The sequence below is a fragment of the Bos javanicus genome, chromosome 12 (assembly GCF_032452875.1).
Source record: "Bos javanicus breed banteng chromosome 12, ARS-OSU_banteng_1.0, whole genome shotgun sequence".
In the NCBI taxonomy this organism is placed as follows: domain Eukaryota; kingdom Metazoa; phylum Chordata; class Mammalia; order Artiodactyla; family Bovidae; genus Bos; species Bos javanicus.
In genome coordinates this window covers 24,003,679-24,023,423 of record NC_083879.1, presented here as the reverse complement: position 1 = coordinate 24,023,423, position 19,745 = coordinate 24,003,679, and the positions used below count along the sequence as shown (strand labels likewise).

The 19,745-nt window shown below is 36.6% G+C and overlaps 1 protein-coding gene across 5 annotated transcripts in view; it reads right to left on the bottom strand.

Annotated features, from left to right (window-relative positions):
- TRPC4 (transient receptor potential cation channel subfamily C member 4) overlaps positions 1-19,745 on the bottom strand; it is a 207,654-nt gene that overhangs the window by 186,743 nt on the left and 1,166 nt on the right. For 2 of the 5 annotated variants that reach the window (XM_061434723.1, XM_061434727.1), the window contains exons 1-2: positions 19,345-19,429; positions 14,076-14,146 (exon numbers count right to left, since the gene is read on the bottom strand). The exons of 1 other annotated variant lie outside the window; for it this stretch is intronic. The gene's annotated coding sequence lies outside the window, so the exon portion shown is untranslated. Of the gene's footprint in view, positions 1-14,075; positions 14,147-19,344; positions 19,433-19,745 lie in introns of those variants that run through there. 2 more of the 5 variants (XM_061434729.1, XM_061434726.1) reach the window with 2 other exon arrangements.

Sequence of the window (19,745 nt, the reverse complement as noted above, 5' to 3'; positions counted from 1 at the left end):
GAATTTCACCTAAAGCAGAATTTTTACAAGCAGAAAGTTAATATGCATTTTCTTGTGTTTTTGATGTTTTTCTTTTACACTACAATTTTATGGACAGGTTATGTCAGTGAAAATGCCGGGAAGATAAATCAAATCAAACAAAAGCAAGGTTGATTCCAGAAGAAGCCACATCAATTATTTAATTCTGCCTTTTCATTGTTACTGTTGTCAGGTATTTGTTACTACAGGAAAAAATATTCCCAGCCATTTCTGGCAGTCTTAGAAAGGCAATGCTGCAAGTGAAAAGTATTATTAAAAATTAGAAATCTTTAATACAAATATTATTAAAAGAAGACAAAAGAAGTGTTTACATCTGTGTGTTTCCTAAAAAACCTAAAATGGAACTACCATATGATCCAGAATTCCCTCTTTGGGGTATATATTCAAAGAATATGAAAAGAGGATATCAAAGAGACAGCCACACTCCCATGTTCATTGCAGCATTACTCACAATAGCAAAGACAGGGAAACAGCCCAAATATCCATCAATGGATAAAGAAGATGTGATGTATTGGTTGGTCAAAAATTTCCTTTGGGTTTTTCCATAGGATGTTACAGAAAAATCTGAACATACTTTTTGTCCAACCCACCACACACACACACACACACACACACACACACCCTCACTCACACACACACACACACACGAATATTATTCAACCATGAGAAAGAAGGAAATTCTACCATTTGTAACAACACAGCTGAGCCCTGAGGACATTAGACCAAATGAAATAAGCCAGATCAGAAAGACAAATGCTGTATGGTCTAACTTACATATAGAATCTAAAAAAACAATCAAACTCATAGAAATAGAGAGTAGAAAAGTGGTTCATAAGAGCCGGGATGCAGGTTTTGTGAGAGGTTGCTAAAGGGGTACAAACCTTCAATTATGAGATGAATAAGAGCTGAAGATCTAATGTATAACATGGTGACTATAGTTGAAAAAGCTATATTTTATAGTTGAAATTTGCTAAAAGAGAAGTTAAATGTTCTTACCAAAAAAAAAAAAAAAAGATAAAGATGCAAGATGGTCGATTTTTAACTAGGTGGGAGGAATCTTTTCATCATGCAGACCTGTATCAAATCACCACAATGTCCGTTTTAAATATCTTACAATTTATTAGTCAATTACACATCAACAAAGCTAAAAAAATATGAAGGCAGGTTCAATATGAATGTGATTGGTATCTGAAAGTTAATAATTACAAAGATTAACCTTGTAAAAAAGTATTTTAATATGATCCTTTAGACACTTTCCTATTGGTGTCCTGCCATGAATGATAAGGACCACCTTCTCGTATACTATCTCTTCCCAATCTTCTGTATTTTCCACCTAATAATGACTGTTATTTTAGTACTGCATGTGTACTAAGTCACTTCAGTCATGTCTGACCCTTTGAGACCCTATGGTCCATAACCCACCAGGTTCCTCTGTCAATGGGATTCTCCGGGCAAGAATACTGGAGTGGGATGCCATACCCTCCTCCAGGGGATCTTCCCTGCATTGGTAGGTGGGTTCTTTACCACTAGCACCAGATTGAATCATATGAAATAGTCATTTTGTATAAAAAAAAATCATCACATATAGGCAGTTTCATGTGGTTCAAACTATTTTATATTTTAGAATAATATTCATAAATGTATATATATACATTTATAAATCTATATTTAATAATATTCATAAGCTTAAATACCATTCATAAATAATAATATTCATATATTTATATTTCATGTTCTGTCCTCATTTTAAATTTCACCTCCTGACTTCTGTGAGCTATAAATTTACTTATATATTTTCAACTTTATACATTTCCAGTAGGTTCTGTCACTAAAGTTGACCCTCCATCTTTTGGCTAAAGTTTTATTCTATATGAATGAATGAAAAACCATTAAGATTCATTTTGACTATAATAACTGTATGAATACATATATCATTTGAGTATTGGCTTGGGGATCCATCTTCTCCTCTGCAAATCCAGAGTCATTCTTAATGGATTTTTTTTTTTTTTGCTTCTCAAGTAATTAACTCATCTTGAATCTGGAATTCAAGACAGACCCACCTAACTGTAATCACTACAAAGGCAATAAATGTTTTATTAGTGGCTAGAGATGACACATTGTAAGTAAGTTTTGTTGTTGTTCAGTCGCTCAGTCATGTCCAATTCTTTGTGACCCCATGGACTGCAGCATGCCTGGCTTCCCTGCCCTTCATTATTTGGAATGATGAAAAATAAAATGAAAAATAGTTCAAACTGTGATTAACTGTATATAAGAACAGATGATTTATAGAAGGTCATGATAAGCATTCATGCATTTAATCAAAAATACACAAGAAGAAATTTATGGTATACCTGTATGTCAACAGAAATAAGAATGGCCCAGACTGATGGAAACAGAATGAGTAAATGTATGCATGTACTTTGTGTTAGTCACTCAGTCGTGTCCAACTCTTTGCGACCCCATGGACTGTAGCCCATTAGGCTTGTGAAGCTATAACTAGAAGCAAGAGAAGAAGTCAATAAGCTGGCTTTCTTTGCTGTGGGGATTTGAATAAATCGCTTGTTTTCTCTATGCTTTATCTTTTTCCTTTTTAAAAAGGTGCTATAAAAGAAAAAAAATGATGTATTGTATTTCATCAAAATTAAAACTTTCACCCTGCAAATGATTTAAGAAGATGAAATGACAAGCCATAGATGTGAAAAAAATACTTGCAAACCACATTGGATAAATGACTAGTATATAGATACTTAAAGTACTCTCAGATCTCAACATTGAAAACAAGAGCATTAGATAAAGCGCATTAGACAAAGTGCCAAATACATAAGGAGGCAGGCCCTGGAAGATGATATACAGATGCAGATAAGCACATAAAATAATGCCTGACATCATTAGCCACTGGAGAAATGCAAATGAATGCCACAATGAGATATCACTACTAGGAGAATGGCTGAATCTTAAGAATAAAAAATGATACTGGTGTGAAGGTACAGATGTTATCTTATTCTATGTTCCAATGTCTTTTTATGATAAGGATGTAGAGAACCTGATCATTCATATATTTTTGCTAAGGCTATAAAGCGCTACCATCACATAGAAAGGTAGTTGTAGCAGTTTCTTAAAAACTAAAAATAAATAAATGTGCAACTAGCATATGACTCAACAATTACACTCTGGGCATGTATCCCAGATAAATGAAGACTTATGTTCACGCAAAAATTGGTACACAAATGTTTATAATGGTATTGTTGGTGATGGTAATAATCTGAAAATAACCCAGACGTTAAGCAGCATGTGGTTCATCCACACTATGGGATCCTACTCATCAATAAATAAGGAACAAACTATTGAAACACAAAATACTGTGGATCGATCTCAACAGCACTGATACTGAGTGAAAGAAGCCAATCTCCAAAGATCAAATACTCTTGTCATTTCAGTTCTCTTACATTCTCAAAATGACAAAAACACAGCGATGGAAAACAAAGGAATGATTTTTCGTGGTTAGAGATGGTTTCTATCAAAAACCACACAGGCCTGCACAAAATATAAATCAAGAGGCAGACCTTGGAACAGTCTTGTTTAAAATAGACTTGAAAAGGCAAAGAAAGATAAAGATTGGGTAAGTTTTCCTGAAATTGACATTGATAAATACAGATAAGAACAAAAAGGAAGGACTAAGGACAGTATTTTCCCAGACACTGTACAATTGAATTTAAATCCAGTCCTTAAAAATTTAACACTTTAGCAAGTGGCTCAGTGGTAAAGAATCTGCCTGCCAAAACAGGACGCGCAGGTTCTACCCTGGGTCAGGAAGAAGCCCTGGAGAAGGAATTGGCAACCTACTCCAGTGTTCTTGCCTGGAAAATCCAATGGACAGAGGAGCCTAGCAGGCAGGTTACAGTCCACAGGATTGCAAAAGAGTCTGATATGACTTAGTGACTAAACAACAATGACAGCAACAAATAAAATGTGAAAAGGCTTGGAAACATGATGTCTTACATGCTAGGACTAATAAATAAGAAAACTAGCAGCTGCTCCGTAATTCATGTGGGTACACTGAGAAAATGTTTCCGATTCCAAGCTTGCACTATCTTATAGCATAATTGTTAAGAAACAGCTGTGGAATTTGTCAGGTTTGGGTTTAATTCAGGGCACTACCACATAATAACTAAGTGACTTGGGAAAGCTATTTAATCAACTCTAAGCCTTTTTTTCCTTATCTGTAAAATGGGTGGGAGGGTGATGATGGTTGTCCTAAGGCTAACAAGATAATGCAGACAAACCAAACAGCCTAGGGCGTGCCATATAATTACTCATTAAATGTGAACTCATGTTACCTTTATTGCTATTTTCAGAATAAAAGAATTGGAAAACTTCAGTCTAGCCATTATCAGAGCACCGTAAACTTCCCATACTCTTAGCTGGTCCCAAAATTTATGAAAAGCCAGCTAGTTATTTAGTATGATAATTGTGTATTTGGGGAACTACGTGTGACTTTAAGCTCCAACGCGATACCACGAAGCAAGAGGCTAGATTTCAAGAAAAATTGCATTAGATGTGACTTTTCACAAAACACTCAAGAAAACGGAACTCAATATGGTTAAAGTCTGAGTGACTTAATGGCTCAAAGAGAATTTCAGTCTTGAAAGTTTTTCAATTTTGCAGTTACACAATTGTTTCTCAAAATTGATGTTTGTAAAAAAAAAATGTACAGTATAAATTTTTTGATCATCTAAAAACATCAGTAGCAAAGACTTTAATATACAAACTGCAACCAGGACAGCATGTGTGGAGCATCAGGGCAGACAGAGACAGCAGACAAGGAGGGCGGGGGACACAGGATTATATGGAGGGGAAAGATATTCAGGTTCCTGAGTTCTTCCTTAGTCCACACCATTCCTGGATCAGCACGTGTCTACTAGTGGGCATGTCAAGGCACACAGCAATGGATGGGACTTGAGGTCTCCACTGAGAAGACCAGAAGTAGATAGAGCATGGTGTGTGCATGCTCAGCTGTGTCTGACTCTGTGACCCCATGGGCTGCAGCCCCTGAGACTCCTCTGTCCATGGAATTTTCCAGGCAAGAATACTGGAATGAGTTGCCATTTCCTCCTCCAGAGGCACTTCCTGACCCAGGGATCGAACCTGTGTCTCTTTCATCTTCTGCATTCGCAGGCAGATTACTTACCACTGCGCCACCTGATAGACAGATCCCTCCAATTTTACACCCCACTCACATCCCATTATCTAGGTAAATGCAGATCCAGTTAGGAGACAACTGAATGTTTATTGAAATCATCCAAGAAAGCCTTCGGATCCATGATAAGACGCTCTTGGTCATTAGTACTATTAAGAGAAAAGTGGCATGATGGCTTTCTCACAAATCCAAATGGGGTGTGGAAACGAAATTAAGCCGTACTGAGGTCACAAAAAATTAAGCACTAAATTATTTGTTTTTTTTAGGTCTTTGGAAATGGCCTTCTAGGTCAGGTTTGAAAGACCCTGACCACATGCTCTTTCCTCAAGGACTGTCTTGGGTAAAGGTTATAACCCCAAAGTGCTCCAGATGGCACCCCACAGTTACAGGGAAAGAGCCTGGCTACCTCCCTCCAGATATATCAGAAGAGGAACTGAAGTTCCATCACAGACCCATTGCATGGGCCTCGATTCCCACAGTTAGACGAACTCTACGGGCTTCCTGGTGAGAAGATTGGGTGTGTAGCTACAGAGGCTTAGGTCTTGGATAGGTAGCCTTGTGGGCAAGTGAGCTCAGCTTCCCTCCAGCTTGTCCATGGTGTTCTCCCAACTGTTAATGAAAGCTGGTCACCCACATGAAGGAACACTACTAGGAATTTAAAGGAACAAGCTATTGATACCCACAACTAGGATGAATCCTGGGCTTGGTGGCCATGGTGTTCCACTGGAAGGAAAGTCTGGCTTTATGGCAGGTGCTCCTGAAGGCTTCCTTGGTGGCTCAGATGGTAATGCATCTGCTTGTAATGCAGGAAACCCCAGGGTTCAACCCCTGGGTCTGGAAGAGCCCCTGGAGAAGGGAACGGCCCATTCCAGTATTCTCGCCTGGAGAATTCCATGGCCAGAGAAGCTTAGCAGGCTTTAGTCCACAGGGTCGCAAAGCACTGGATACGACTGAGTGACTAACACTTTCACTTTCACACCTGAAGCTCAGAGATGGTGCGTGTGTTGTTGAACATGCGATGAACTGTTTTCCACAGATATCGATGTGATCTTCAGGACCATGGTCACAACCATGGCAGCAGACTGTGGGCTGAGGGACAGGTTAGGACTGTCATCTCTAAAGACAAATATGCATCTCATTTCTGGGTCAGGACCAACCAGCACTGAGCATAGAATTTAATCTAACTCCTCACTCTCTTCTGGGCAAACGTAACTGATCTTTTACCCAGACCCTTTCCACTTAGGCTTCATCATACTTAGAAGCCAGTTATTAACCTGTAGGGGGCTGTGGGGGAAACGTAAAATTCTCCAGCCCCAGAAGTTTCAATGCTGACAACCTAACTCACTCATCAAGGTGGAGCTGAGGCCATGCTGTGCTGGGTCAAGTGATGGATCTGGACTGTCTGCAGTGGGAAGAGAGCATTCTCCCCATCTACTCCTGAATCCATTTTGTACAAAAGAAAACCACAATATATACTTTTCCAAAAAAGACAATGCACATCTTCAGGTAAACAAAGACTAATTTGGATCATATGAATACAACTAGCAGATACGGTAATCAAATGCTGAAGTGATACTGATGAAGGATTCAGAGACAATATCTCATAGGCAGGTTTGGCTGATGCCTCAAGTTAAAGGAAAAGGTGTACTATCGTGTTGGGTACATCCACAGAACACCTTTAAGGAAATTTATCAGGCTTTAGGCAATTTCAGCCGTAACAGTTATAACTGGAACACAAACAGCAGTGAGCACTGACACTTTCCCGTCTTTATGTAATGGACTTTGAATGGGAGAAATGAAGATTACTCAGAAAACCACAGGCCTGAAGAAAAATCTCACCTCAGTGACAAAGAGGTCAAATTGCTATTGCATTATATTGCTCTACTTTTTGTTCAGTTAATAGTGTGTTTGTGATTCAGTAAGAAAGAGCTATTAGTTGAAACTTCATTACAATTGATTTGAGTCACATTAATAAGGTTTTACTTAGAATTTATTATTTTATACAAAATAGCTTTAAATTGGTTGTTTAAAATGATTGTTCTAAAGTCAAAGACTTGGTAATTTTGTAAGAATAATGTTATTTCTGAGCTAATAAAAATCAGATTAAAAATTCTGAAACTACATTGCAGTTGTTACATTTCTCTCTCTGTGGGTATAATTATGCGTCTATACTATGCCATATACGTATAATTTCTTTCTTTTAAACCCTTTGACTAAATTTTTTGGCAGTAAATTCAAAATATAAAAGAAGTACTTGTGTTTCTGACTATGATAGAATGGCATGTAGTGGCCTAATATTTTTTTTGATAACATTTAGAAAAGCTGGGTAAATATAAACAAACAAGCAAATAAATCTCTATCTAAAGAAGAGCTGCAGTTATCATACTAAGTGAAGTTAAGTCAGACAAAGACAATAGCATATATCACTTATAAGTGGGATCTAAAAAAATGATACAAATGAACTTATTTACGAAACAGAAACAGACCTGTAGACTTCGAAAACAAACATGGTTACCAAAGGGGAAAGGTAGGGACAGGGATAAATTAGGAGGCTCAGATTAACATATATACACTGCTATATATAAAAAGTCAACAAGGACCTACTGTATAGCACAGGGAACTCTACTCAATACTCTAATAACTTATGGGAAAAGAATCTGAAAAAGGATGGCTATTTGTTTATGTATAGCTGAATCACTTTGCTGTACACCTAAAACTAAGACAACATTGTAAATCAACTATACTTCAATATGAAATGTATGGCAAAACCAATACAACATTGTAATTAGCCTCCAGTTAAAATAAATAAATTTAAATTAAAAAAATTTTTTTTTAATCAACTTAAAAAAGAGTTGCAAAGCTAACAAGTACTTGAAGAGTCAGTATCTTAGTTGGAGAGAGACCACTGAGAGATGACTTGACCTTCTACAAACCACATTTCCTCTCAACATTTGCCAAGGCAAATACAAGGGTCTCATGTCCTGGTAAGAAGGGAGACAGATGGAGGTATGTCTTACACTCAGCAGCTCTTTTCTCAAAGCATTTGTTAAAATCTTAAGCTTTGCAGGAAAATAATTAAGAAAGCTGCTGAAATTTAGGGCAGGGTATTCATCAATCTTGCAAAACTGCAGAGGTAAAATTCATTATCCTGGAACCTTAAAGGAGGAGTGGTCTTACTACATAGCCAAGGTGTTCAGACCCTGGGGTCCTATAACAGATCCTGGGCATCAACCAGGGGTTCATAGGCTTGCAAAGGTTGAAATTAACCTCTTATCTGCTCAGGTTCTGATTGATTTAAGATGTTTACTCCCATTTTATCTGCCTGCCAGAGGATAGATAAAACCATTCAAAATATCCAGATAACAGCAGAGAAAGCAAATATGCATGGAAATACATTAAAAGAATAATTAATAAAAGAATACTAGAAATATGGCACAGAGTAAAAGGAAAAAAATATGAATAATTGGAGGCATTAAAGGGGAAAAGGTAAGTGCAAAACCACCTCTGAAGGTTAATGAACAAGAATTTTCCAAAACTGATAAAAGATATCAAGTCATATTTAAAACATGTTTCAAATACCAAGCAACAGAAATCTAAAAAGCTCAGTTCGGTACATAATCGTAAAACTAATGAAAACAAAGGACTAAAAGAAAGCATAAAAGCAACCAAAAATACAGAACATATTGCCCTCAAAGGAGCCATAATCAGACTGATGGTTGACATTTCAGCAGAAATGATAGAAGCTAAAAGTCAACTGAGGAGCATAAAGTACTGAAAGAAAAAAATTTCTAATCTAGAATACTCCAAACAATAGAAACAGCCTTAAAAGTGAGATCAAATAAAAACATTTTCAATCAAACAAAAACTGAGAAAAGTTTTGGCCCACTGACACTAAACCTGCTGAAGAGAACTCGTGGTTGCCTACAGATGGATGGCAGAGGGCATCTGAGGACAGCAGGTGTAGAATCCGCAATGATAATAATATAAAAGAAAACTAAAATAAAAATAAAACAGATTTACAATTGTTCTTAAAAAAATCAAATCTATCCAACTCAGTCCATTCCTCTACCAAATGCATGTGTCTCTATGTATAAAATTTTATTTTTTAAAAGATCAATATACTGTCCTTCAAGTTTATTTCCACCATTTTCTGTGATAAGAAATAAAAAAGACAACAATAGCTCATCAACAGATAAATATTTTGTATTGCTTGGTCTCATATGTCAAATAATAGGCAAACTCAAAGTGCTGCTATGAATTTTAGGAAAATCAACTGAAAGTATTTGCTGCATGCATTAAAATTAAAATGTCAAATTCTTTTTAAAATTAATGAGTAGTGATAATAAATCAGTAGTATATCTTAAGTATTTGCTATTTCACATAAGACACTTAAAATATTCACACAAACTTTTATAGTGAATCCATATAGCATTTATCCTTATAATTATGGTTAGCATTCATTTCAGTGTAAAGCAAAAAAATGGGCAGAAATCCCAGTTTCAACCACATAATGACTTTCCCATCATAATGGAGCAGAGTACAACTGACCATTTGTCTTAAGCCCAATAGTTTAATTGTGCCCCTTCTTGTATATCAAGAAAGAATGTAACAATATGAAATCCTCTTTCTTAAAATCCTTTGCTTAAGCCCTACGTGATATGAAATTTTCTTAAATATATTAGAAAGAAACTTTTATCTCTAACTTACAGAAAAGAAACTAGAGTATTTTATCTGAAGCCATAATTCATTAGAGGTTGCAATTAAATTTCACCATGAATACAGAACCTTACCACACTTTTATAAATGTCCAGGAAAATAAATGTTCATCATAGTTGCCATCTACCTATGGAAATAACCTGATCTGATACAGGCAGCAGGGAATGTGGGTTCCTATATGGCCATTCCTCTGTCATTTACCTCCAATCTATGCGGGAGCCGCCCTACACACAGCACCAACTGGGCAATTGCAGATGTTCATCTGTAGGTATAATGATGGATGGAGTGCAAACAGTAGATATGGAATGTTGCACTGGAGATGAACCAAAGGATACATGAAACCCTTTGAGCAGTCACTGTCTTTATTATACCTGTATATCCACTTCATTATGATTAAAATCAAAATAAGTTCTGTCAGACTATGAAACACTCCTAAAAGCTACTGAATAGCAATATATTCTATGAGTAGAGACTACCTTTAATCATATTCAATATTTGACACACAATCCTTGTATATTTTTGAAGATCTTAACTTATTAGAGAGTATCTCAGCTTTCAAATAACTTTAAGTAAACCGAAATGAACCAGGGTTATATGGTTCAAATATATCTAGGCTATTCAACAATGGATCATTTCAAAAACATGGTGTGTTGACTTCTTCTCAATCAGGTTGTCTCCTGTCTCTATTTTTATTTTGTAGACATCAACGTTAAGAAAAAAATCAGAGGCTAAAATATTGCATTATAAATCAGACTTTATGCATTTTGTGCTTACAAAAACCATTAACTGTAAAAAGAGGTGATTTTTAATATATATTTGTTCCCAATATTTCAATTATAGCAATATAATAACTAGTAAGAAAATATTTAGGAAGATTAGAAAGTTCTGGTTTTAGTGGTTCCCTGTTCAGTACAACAAACAAAAAGCAGTTTTCGTTCTTCAGGTTAAAATTGTTGATATTTTATATGTTGGGGAAAATTCTTTATCATAAGTACTATTATAATGAAATGTTTTTTCATTAAGGCTTCTTTTATTCATGAAAGGGCAAAATCATTTGCTGGTTCACTTTGTTCCAAGAACATGCTGGAGTGCTAAATGAAAATGCGCGGTTCAGTTCTCTAAGTAGCTTGCACATTACAAATCAGAATGTTAAGCTGTGAGGTTAAAATGAACCAGATAAGCAAGTAAGTCTTTTGCCTCTGCCAACATTTTCTTTTTATATAGCACATACAGGGAGACATATCTTTTTTTTAGATACAAAGCTATTCAATATCCTACGGAGCAATGATAACCCTAATATTTGAGTGTTCTTTAAAAATATTTGTTTCTCTTTAATTGTAGAGGCTCTCAGAGGCTTAGAGATAGGCACTCTGATTATTTCACATGATGATTCTCAGAAAATAAAAAATCCTGGTAAACAGTGGATAGCCCTAGGAATGAAGTTCCCAAAAAACTATTCCACAAAGAAGAATGTAGCTGACTGCAGTCCCTTTTTTGTTCCCCAAATTTAAGGTCATGAGGTTTCGAGGTCTTCAATACATCCTCAGCTGTAGACATAAGGGCTTCCTAGAAAACACGAACAGGGCATATTGAAAACTCCTAGATGGTTCTAGAATGGGTCCATACAAGACTTTCTTGGGCCAAAGTGTTTTATGTCCCAAGGCAATGGGATAGGGGTGTGAGGATCCAAGTTAAGACACCCCTAGCTTTAAAATGGTCTTCTTCTCTTAAGTTTGCTTCATTGGTTCAAAGGGGGATTGGGCACCATGTGGGTATATCACCATAAATCCATCAAGACTTTGGAAAACAATGTATCTCCTTTGAATGGTTAACTCAGTAATATCTATATATAAAAGGAAAGCACCATCGTTAACTGTGTCAATAATGTTATGTAATTTGAACATAAATTTATAGTTGGAAACTCTAAGTGCTATTTTTATAGGAAACAATAATTTGAGACAAGGAAGAGAAGATGGATTTGGATTTCTTCCAATGTGACCCAATGTCATTGTTTTTAATTTCAATTGTAGACTGTTATCTTAGTTTGACTTGTGTTATTTTCTTGAGTTTTCCATTTCCATGAGAAGAGATCAGGTGACAATAAAACAGCAAAATGTCTACAAGATAACAGGGGACACTTGAACATGTTACTAAGAGGCTTAGGAGAATCTTTTTTTGAAATCGTAAACAAAAAAGGTGAGATGTACCTCTTTATTCTTAGCATTTAGTGGGGATGACTGTCATGCATTAAATAAGTCCTTCATCAAACATTCCATGTGTGTATATATATGTGTGTGTGTATATGTATACAATATGTATCTGCTATTCAAAAAAAAGCATTTGGTAAGATATGAGAGTATATCTTTAAAAAAAATCTTTTGAATTAGATGACCTTCCAAGTCATTCAGTACATGTCTAACCATTCCATAGGGACACTAATACACCAGCAAATAACTTCTATTGTCTTTTATGGGTTACTCTACCTTCTTTGCTAACAATTTTAATCTCACTATCTCTGGTAATTACTCTGCAAGCATCATCTTAAGAACCTGTCCCCAGGAGCAATCTCCCACTCTTTCTCATTCTGTACTACTTATATGGCATTATATACAGCTATATGTACAGGTTTACTTACTTATATACACATATACAATACATACAGATGGAGATATATATATATATAATTTATGTTTAATTAATGAATTCAAAAGCAGGTTTTAAGTGTTGGTATATGTTTAAATGCATATATATATGTGTGTGTATATATATTGTGTGTGTGTGTATCACTATACAATTAAATGAATTCAAAAATTGCTTCTCAAACTACGACCACCATAGAAGAGAATCCATTTAAAGTGTAGTCTTCAGTGTGATCTTTGGTGTATGCAGCCCTATCATGAAGGAGATTTTTATATAAAATGATACCCCTGTTTCACAAACAGTTGGGATGGTTATATATAAAACACGATGGACTCTCCACCCTTCACCCAATGTACATTATGCATCACTCCTGTCCTTCCATCCATCATTTTTGGGGTGATTCATACAGGTATGTGACCAGTTCCTTGAAAGAAGAGCATATTAAAATACAGAGGTTGAGCATAGCAGCTGACAACAATCACCTATGCATTCATTCATTCCATTCACCCATTCAAAAAAGCATATGTTGAACACTAAGTATCTTAATTCTGTGAAAATAAAAATTGTGATGCATTGAGCTATGAACTATGATCCCAGTATGCACAGGGTATTAGCTAACTCAATTGTGTAGCTTCTTCACCATCATTTGGAGGTAAAATATATTGAAAGTATAGTAGGGTACCTGAGACCTTCCCAGGCAGCTCAGTAGTAAAGAATCCACCTGCCAAGCAAGAGAGGCAGGTTCCATACCTGGGTTGGGAAGATCCCCTGGAGAAGGAAATGGCAACCTGCTCCAGTATTCTTGCCTGGGAAATCCCATGGACAGAGGAGCCTGGTGGGCTACAGTCCATGGGGTCACAAACAATCAGACACAAGTTGGTGACTAAACAACAACAAAGGGAAGAACACTGTTCATAAACTTTCATTTGTAACAAGGTTACCAGGCAGAATAAAAAGTTACTAACCGCCCTCCAAAAAATAAAAGCTCATGCCACCCACAACTGGACATCATAGGCTGTCAAGGCTTTGACATGAATTCTCAGCTTAATTTAACAATTGTAATCACACCAAAGAAGTCTCTGACTGCCTTGAGTTTAGTAAGTATTCCTGAGAAATATTCTTTCAACTCTAATCACACTTATGATGTAAAAGAACAGAAGCTCCCTCCTAAGAATTTGAGCACAGCACCACTTAAACTAAAACACATTAATAACTGACTATATAAATTCTGTGGAAATGAGCATTATAGAGTCACCAGTTGACTGGAAGTTATGTCCACTGAGTATCAGTGGGTTAATGTTTATAACATAGGAAGTAATACAGTAGTCACAATATCGTATAAGTGCAAATTATTATTATAATGGCTTCATTAGATAAATAAATAAGCTCACAGTTTAGCAATGGAATTATAAAACTATGAAATAAGTATGCTTAATTGCAAAAGTGTAATATTTATGACAGTCTAAGTCACGTTAAAACTCACATGTTTTTGAGTATCCTCTGGGTTTCTTAAAGGAGCTTACTGCCTAGTGTAGGAGACAGACCTCTATCCATCTGTAAGGCAGACCATAACAAGGGTTTAGCTTGTATTTATACTTGAGACACCTGGAGACATGAAGGAAGCTTTCAAGGAGACAGTGATATTGAGCTAGGTTTAGTGCCTGGAGAACATTTTGACAGGAAGCAGTAAGAGAGAAGTTATTCTATAGACAGGGAGCTGTGCCCGAAAATGCAAAGATGAAGATCTAATTCGTGCGTCACTCATCTATTTATTCAATTATCCATTTACTAACATTCAAATAATATCTACTGAATAGGTATCACTTCAGTGCTAATTTTTGTCATATATGACATATATTCAAAAAATGTATTTCCTCAACTTCAATGTCAATGGGTTTTTGGATTTAAGCACATTGGTTTTAAATGCAGGTGTATGTTTTAAAAAAAAAATGGCAAATGTGTTAAAATGGGCCACCAGCTGAACCATGTCTTTTGGGATGCATGAAAGAGTGCTCCCTTCATTAAATACCAAGGGACATGCAAAATAATTAAGCAATTAAAATTAAGAGAAAAACACTTCTCTAGAAATTTCATATAACACTGATAAGATGTAACGCAAACCTGTCTTAACATGACTGTGTTTTGTACAAACAAAGACGTTTTATCAACAGCCTACAGATGTTTTCAAGGTTTGAATGACAATTTTTATTTAGAAATTATAATCTCATAACTATTTAAAAGTCTATTATCTAGAATTTTATCCTTGAAAATAAGCTTTTTTTTTCTTTCCACACACATTACATATAGATTCAAGAGTAATAAAGGAAATAGTTTTGAGAGCAATTGGCTTGAGCTGAGCATCTCATCTCCTACTCTGCTTCAAAACGGGTAGAGCCTTAGTTAACACAGTGTTGTTTCAAATTCTAGAGTTATAATGAGGTCATTTATGTCCCAATGTTACAACATTTGAAAAGCTAAATAAATAAATGGCTATAAGAATCCAATGAACTCATGGATCTTATTAAAAGATTACTAATTTTAGTTTTGAAACCATAAGAATCAAGTAAAAGGAATATTGGCTTTAAAATCAAGGAGACATGGGTTCAAATTCTGACTCTACCACAAAGAAACTCTGTGATTTTTTTTTTCTTTTTGGTAGTAATTTAGCCTTTTCAGATTCTTTAAAAGTTAGTAATAATACCTTAGTGTTAGGGTAGATGTGAAGATAAAAAAATTTAAGTTTCTAGCATAGTTCCTGGCATACCTTAAGTACTCATAAATATTGACTTACTCTCTTTTTCCCACTTTCCTTTTTTGGTAATAATTCTTATCCTCCTGTCTTAAGTAAATTTTACCATTGATAATATTTGTACAAGGAAATGACTTATGGTAACTTTTCAACATTTTTAGACCACAGCACACTAGAGGCAGAGTATAATGAATGTGTATCTGATTCATTACATTTCACTTGCCATTTCTCAAAAAGAATGGAGCGTGCTAGATAAAGCTATTGAGGCCTACTTTTAAATTAATGTTTTACTTAACATTTTGAATTTTATGTGTAAAACTGGGCCCATGTGTCACCTGTTGCTTCTCAAGAAGCCATTACTCAATGACACGGCCGAGTTTCAAAGGAAACGTTTTTTCAAAGCGTTGACTAATCTGCACTAATATTAATGGGTTATCACCTACAGTTTAGTTACAAGAAAAGATCAACTGCTGAAACTATTATCTCTCTTTCACAACCTGTTTAAGTGAAACAACTTTCAGAAGAATCATTGAGACTTAAGAATTTCACTCCATGTACTGAATAGTTTATGGAACCACATAGTTTCAAATTGATATATTTTTGATCTATGTGTCTTTAATTTTCAGTTCCACCAATGAAGAGCTTCTTCTTCTGAAAGTATTTTTTCATCATAGGTGTTATTTTGGTAGTACCAATGTTCTCAGAGAGCAGGTCTATATTTGCAGTGATTAAATAGATATAGCCATGATATCACATTCCTGATCAAAATATTCTCAAATCTCTTAAAATATTAAGGTCTCAATACAGCTTGGAGGATTAGAACTAGGAAACATAAGGAGAGGAAAGATATTAATAGTTCCAAAACAGCTTTTCATCACAACTACATAGAAGTAAATGTCCGGTTTAAGTTGGGTTGAACTCATCAGTTGTAATGTTTATTTGGTATGAATATGTGTTGTGGGGAGTGATGAAGCATAAATTAGGTGAAAAGACAAGGTTTTTGTTTTGAGCTGTCTCTTCAACATCATTTTTAATAAGAACCAAAATGCTTCTGGTGGGTTTTCCGTAGATATTAACGAGGTGAGTAACACTAGTTTCAGTTCGGCCCAGACAATACAACTTGAAAAGAAAAGATTCACATTAGAATCTGATCTCATGAAATGTTCAGCCATCATGATTTTGAAAAAAAGAAAACTTAATAGTTTATACTTCCCTTCACCTAGCTTGTTTTTAGAAATCAAACAATCACATTTTCGTAAGAAAATATTCAGTCTACAGTTTTACTTTCCTGGCTGGTGTTTATCATTTCTTCTCCATCTTTATTTACAAAATCCTTTCTCTTTGAGCACTGATATTCACAATATTAACTACTGAACAAAAATGTACCTATTTTTATTTTTGCTTCCATGTACGAATTAATTAGAAAAGGTAGATCATGTAAGTTTTCAGTTGCTAAATATGTTAATGATCTGAATTGTCATAAATTATCCTGGCAATTAAACATGCAGGTGCAAAATCATGACAATATTTTCTGCAACATATTTATGAAAGTATTTTCAATTCACAGGGGTTAATTGGCACATTCATAATGGTTATTTTTGTACTTCAATAGAAATTTATCACATTTATTATAAGCTTTACATTTAAAATATGTGTACTGAATAAGATATGCAAATTTCCTTTAACCGGAAAGAATAAAAGCAATGTCTGGTGTTTCCTACTTATATAAAATATGAATTAATAGAGGTTATCTTATATGAAGAAGGAAATGGCAACCCACTCCAGTATTTTTGCCTGGGAAATCCCATGGACAGAGGAGCCTGGTGGGCTACAGTCCACAGGGTCTGCAAAGAATTGGGCCTGACTTAGTGATTAAACAACAACAAACTTAGGTGGAAAGTTATTTGAGCTCTTATACCTTCAATAACCGAAGTGGCCATAGAATTCATATAGAACTTTAGTTTTCTAATGTTTTTTCTTTGTAATCTGAACTTGACTTTTCAGGAATAACTGCCATAGAAACATAAATAATGTAAAATTACAAAACTTTAAAGCTTATAAGTAATGGAAGTTTACTACACTTCTTGTATCTGTGAGAGTGACCATGAAGCAGGTAAACTGAAACACATTTTTCAAGAACCAAGCTTTTCAGAAAGAGAGTTAATACATTTGACAGGTTTTACTAAAGAGACATGTCATATCTCTTGCACTTAGTTCTGCTTTGATGAATGCCCATGTTCCTTTAAGTTCTCACCTCAATGGAAGAAATTCTCTAAATTTGCAATTATGAATCTTCTTGCTATGCCTTATTTAAGCTATCTAACTATATATGTATTCACCCAGTGAATATTAAGCACCTCTTATGCCTCAATTTCATTAACCTATTAGTATTTCTCTTCATATGTGACTTCCTTGGCATGAATCTATTGGCTCTTCAGTTCACAACATCAAGCTTAACAGAGTAACTGAGCTCTGATCAGAACTCTACTGAAAGCCTCTGCAGGTCAGTGGTCTCATTCAGGAAAGAGGAAAGTGCTTGCTTTCTTTCTACCTATACTAACCCTCCATTAATTCAAGATATTTGCATAAAATACTTTGATAAAGCCAAGGTAACTTCTATTGATGTGCTGATTTACATTAATTCACAGTCCTTAAAGTGCTTCTTTAGCAAGCACTTATCTAACTGAATTTTGATTCTAATATTTAAACTACTAGTTATCCCTTTATCTTACTGACTTTTTGCCTACCATACTTAAAAGGAGAGGTCTTGGTCTACTGTCTGGGTGACTAGAAGTGGGTATAGAAGTAGGTATTACCATCTAAGTTTAAATAGCCAATGATTCCAATACCCATGATTTCAATGTTTTAACATATCCACACGTTCTTACTCTCCCTAATTCAGAATTTTTCTTAAAAAAATAAAAACACAACAAACTCTAGCCAACCTTTTCACTTATAGACTTTGTAATATGTTTTGTGCAGCAATGACTGTAATAGGAAATCCAGAAATTATATGAGAACTGATTTTTTTTTTTCAATTTTACAAGTCTGTTGTAAATTTCCTTTTAATAAAAGGAGTAAACCTTGTTTCTGCTTCCTCCCACTCTTTTGGCTTGGTGCTTACTCAGAGTAAGCCAACTTGCTGCATCTTACAGTTATGGATATTAACTGAGAAGGGCCCCCCTAAGCAAGCATGTGAACAGGGATACACCAGAGTGAACACAGCACAGTGAATACAGGCAAGTCCCGGAGCGCCCTGTCTCAGTCTCTCCCAGCCCTTCATCCCTTTCCAGGATTCTCTAGTTACCTCATCACAAAAGGCAGCCGACTTCTCAGCTAGAACAACAAGTTGTGCAGCGAATCTCAGTGATTCAGCCAAGTAGCAAACAGGGTCATTGGCTTAATTGGAATCTTAGTAGCCAAGCGAACTAGGAATCCCTTAGTCTGGATCCAGCGACACGGATCGAAGTGTTTCCGTGTTTTGATAGAAAATGAAAATGACGCAGAGTTTAATTGACAGGATATTGACCACCGTCCTTTCTTTATTACCCCAGGTTAGGTACCAGAGTCTAGAGCTCCCTTATATGCGCCCAGGGGCCACCAAGATCTCCCACCTTCCCCAAATGCGTAAAAGGCTAAAAACAGCTTTCCTCCCCAGCTCCACGGCGTGGCTTCTGCTGCTTTGTTTACCATATAAGTCACACCGGGGGTTCACTCTTTGCCCTCTCCCCTGCTTTAAAGCCGGGTGCGGTAAGATGCTGAGAAACATCCCCAAACTCTCGTTCAGCCCAGGTCAACCACAGAAAGCTTCACAGATCCGGTCCCCAGCTCTAAAGAGAAACCTTGCAGAGCCCGAGCCTCTGGATCTAGTAACCCCCAGGGATGTCCGCCTCCCAAGAGGGAGCAGGCTTCCCAGGCAGCTTGAGAAACTTAACCGAGATCCCAGAAACGAGGGAAGGTGCGGCTCCGGCCAGATGGAGCTCTGAGGCGACACCCTCTTTACCTGCAAAGTTGCGATCTTCTGGCTGAAGGGGGTTGGAGTCGAGGCCGGCGGCGCGAGTGCTTTGCCCGGTGCCAGCACGCCCGGCAAATTCCGACGGGATCTCCTTAGTCTTCGCCGAGTTTCCGAGCATTCCAAGGAAAACGCACGAAGCTGGAGCCCACGCAGCTGGCACCGAACTGGGCGGAGTGAGGATGCTCTGAGAGTGATGCCGCGCGAGGCGGGGGAGGGGAGGGCCTGGGGCGAGGGGGAGGTGAGCGCCAGGGGAGGAGAACCTCGCCCACCCCCGGCCCTTAAGGACCCCTCCGGGTAAAGTTAGCGTTCCCACGGCTGTCAGCCGACGAACCAAGAGGAAGGCACCCCTCCCTGCATCTCCGGTGGCGGCCTGACTCCGGGTCAGCGCA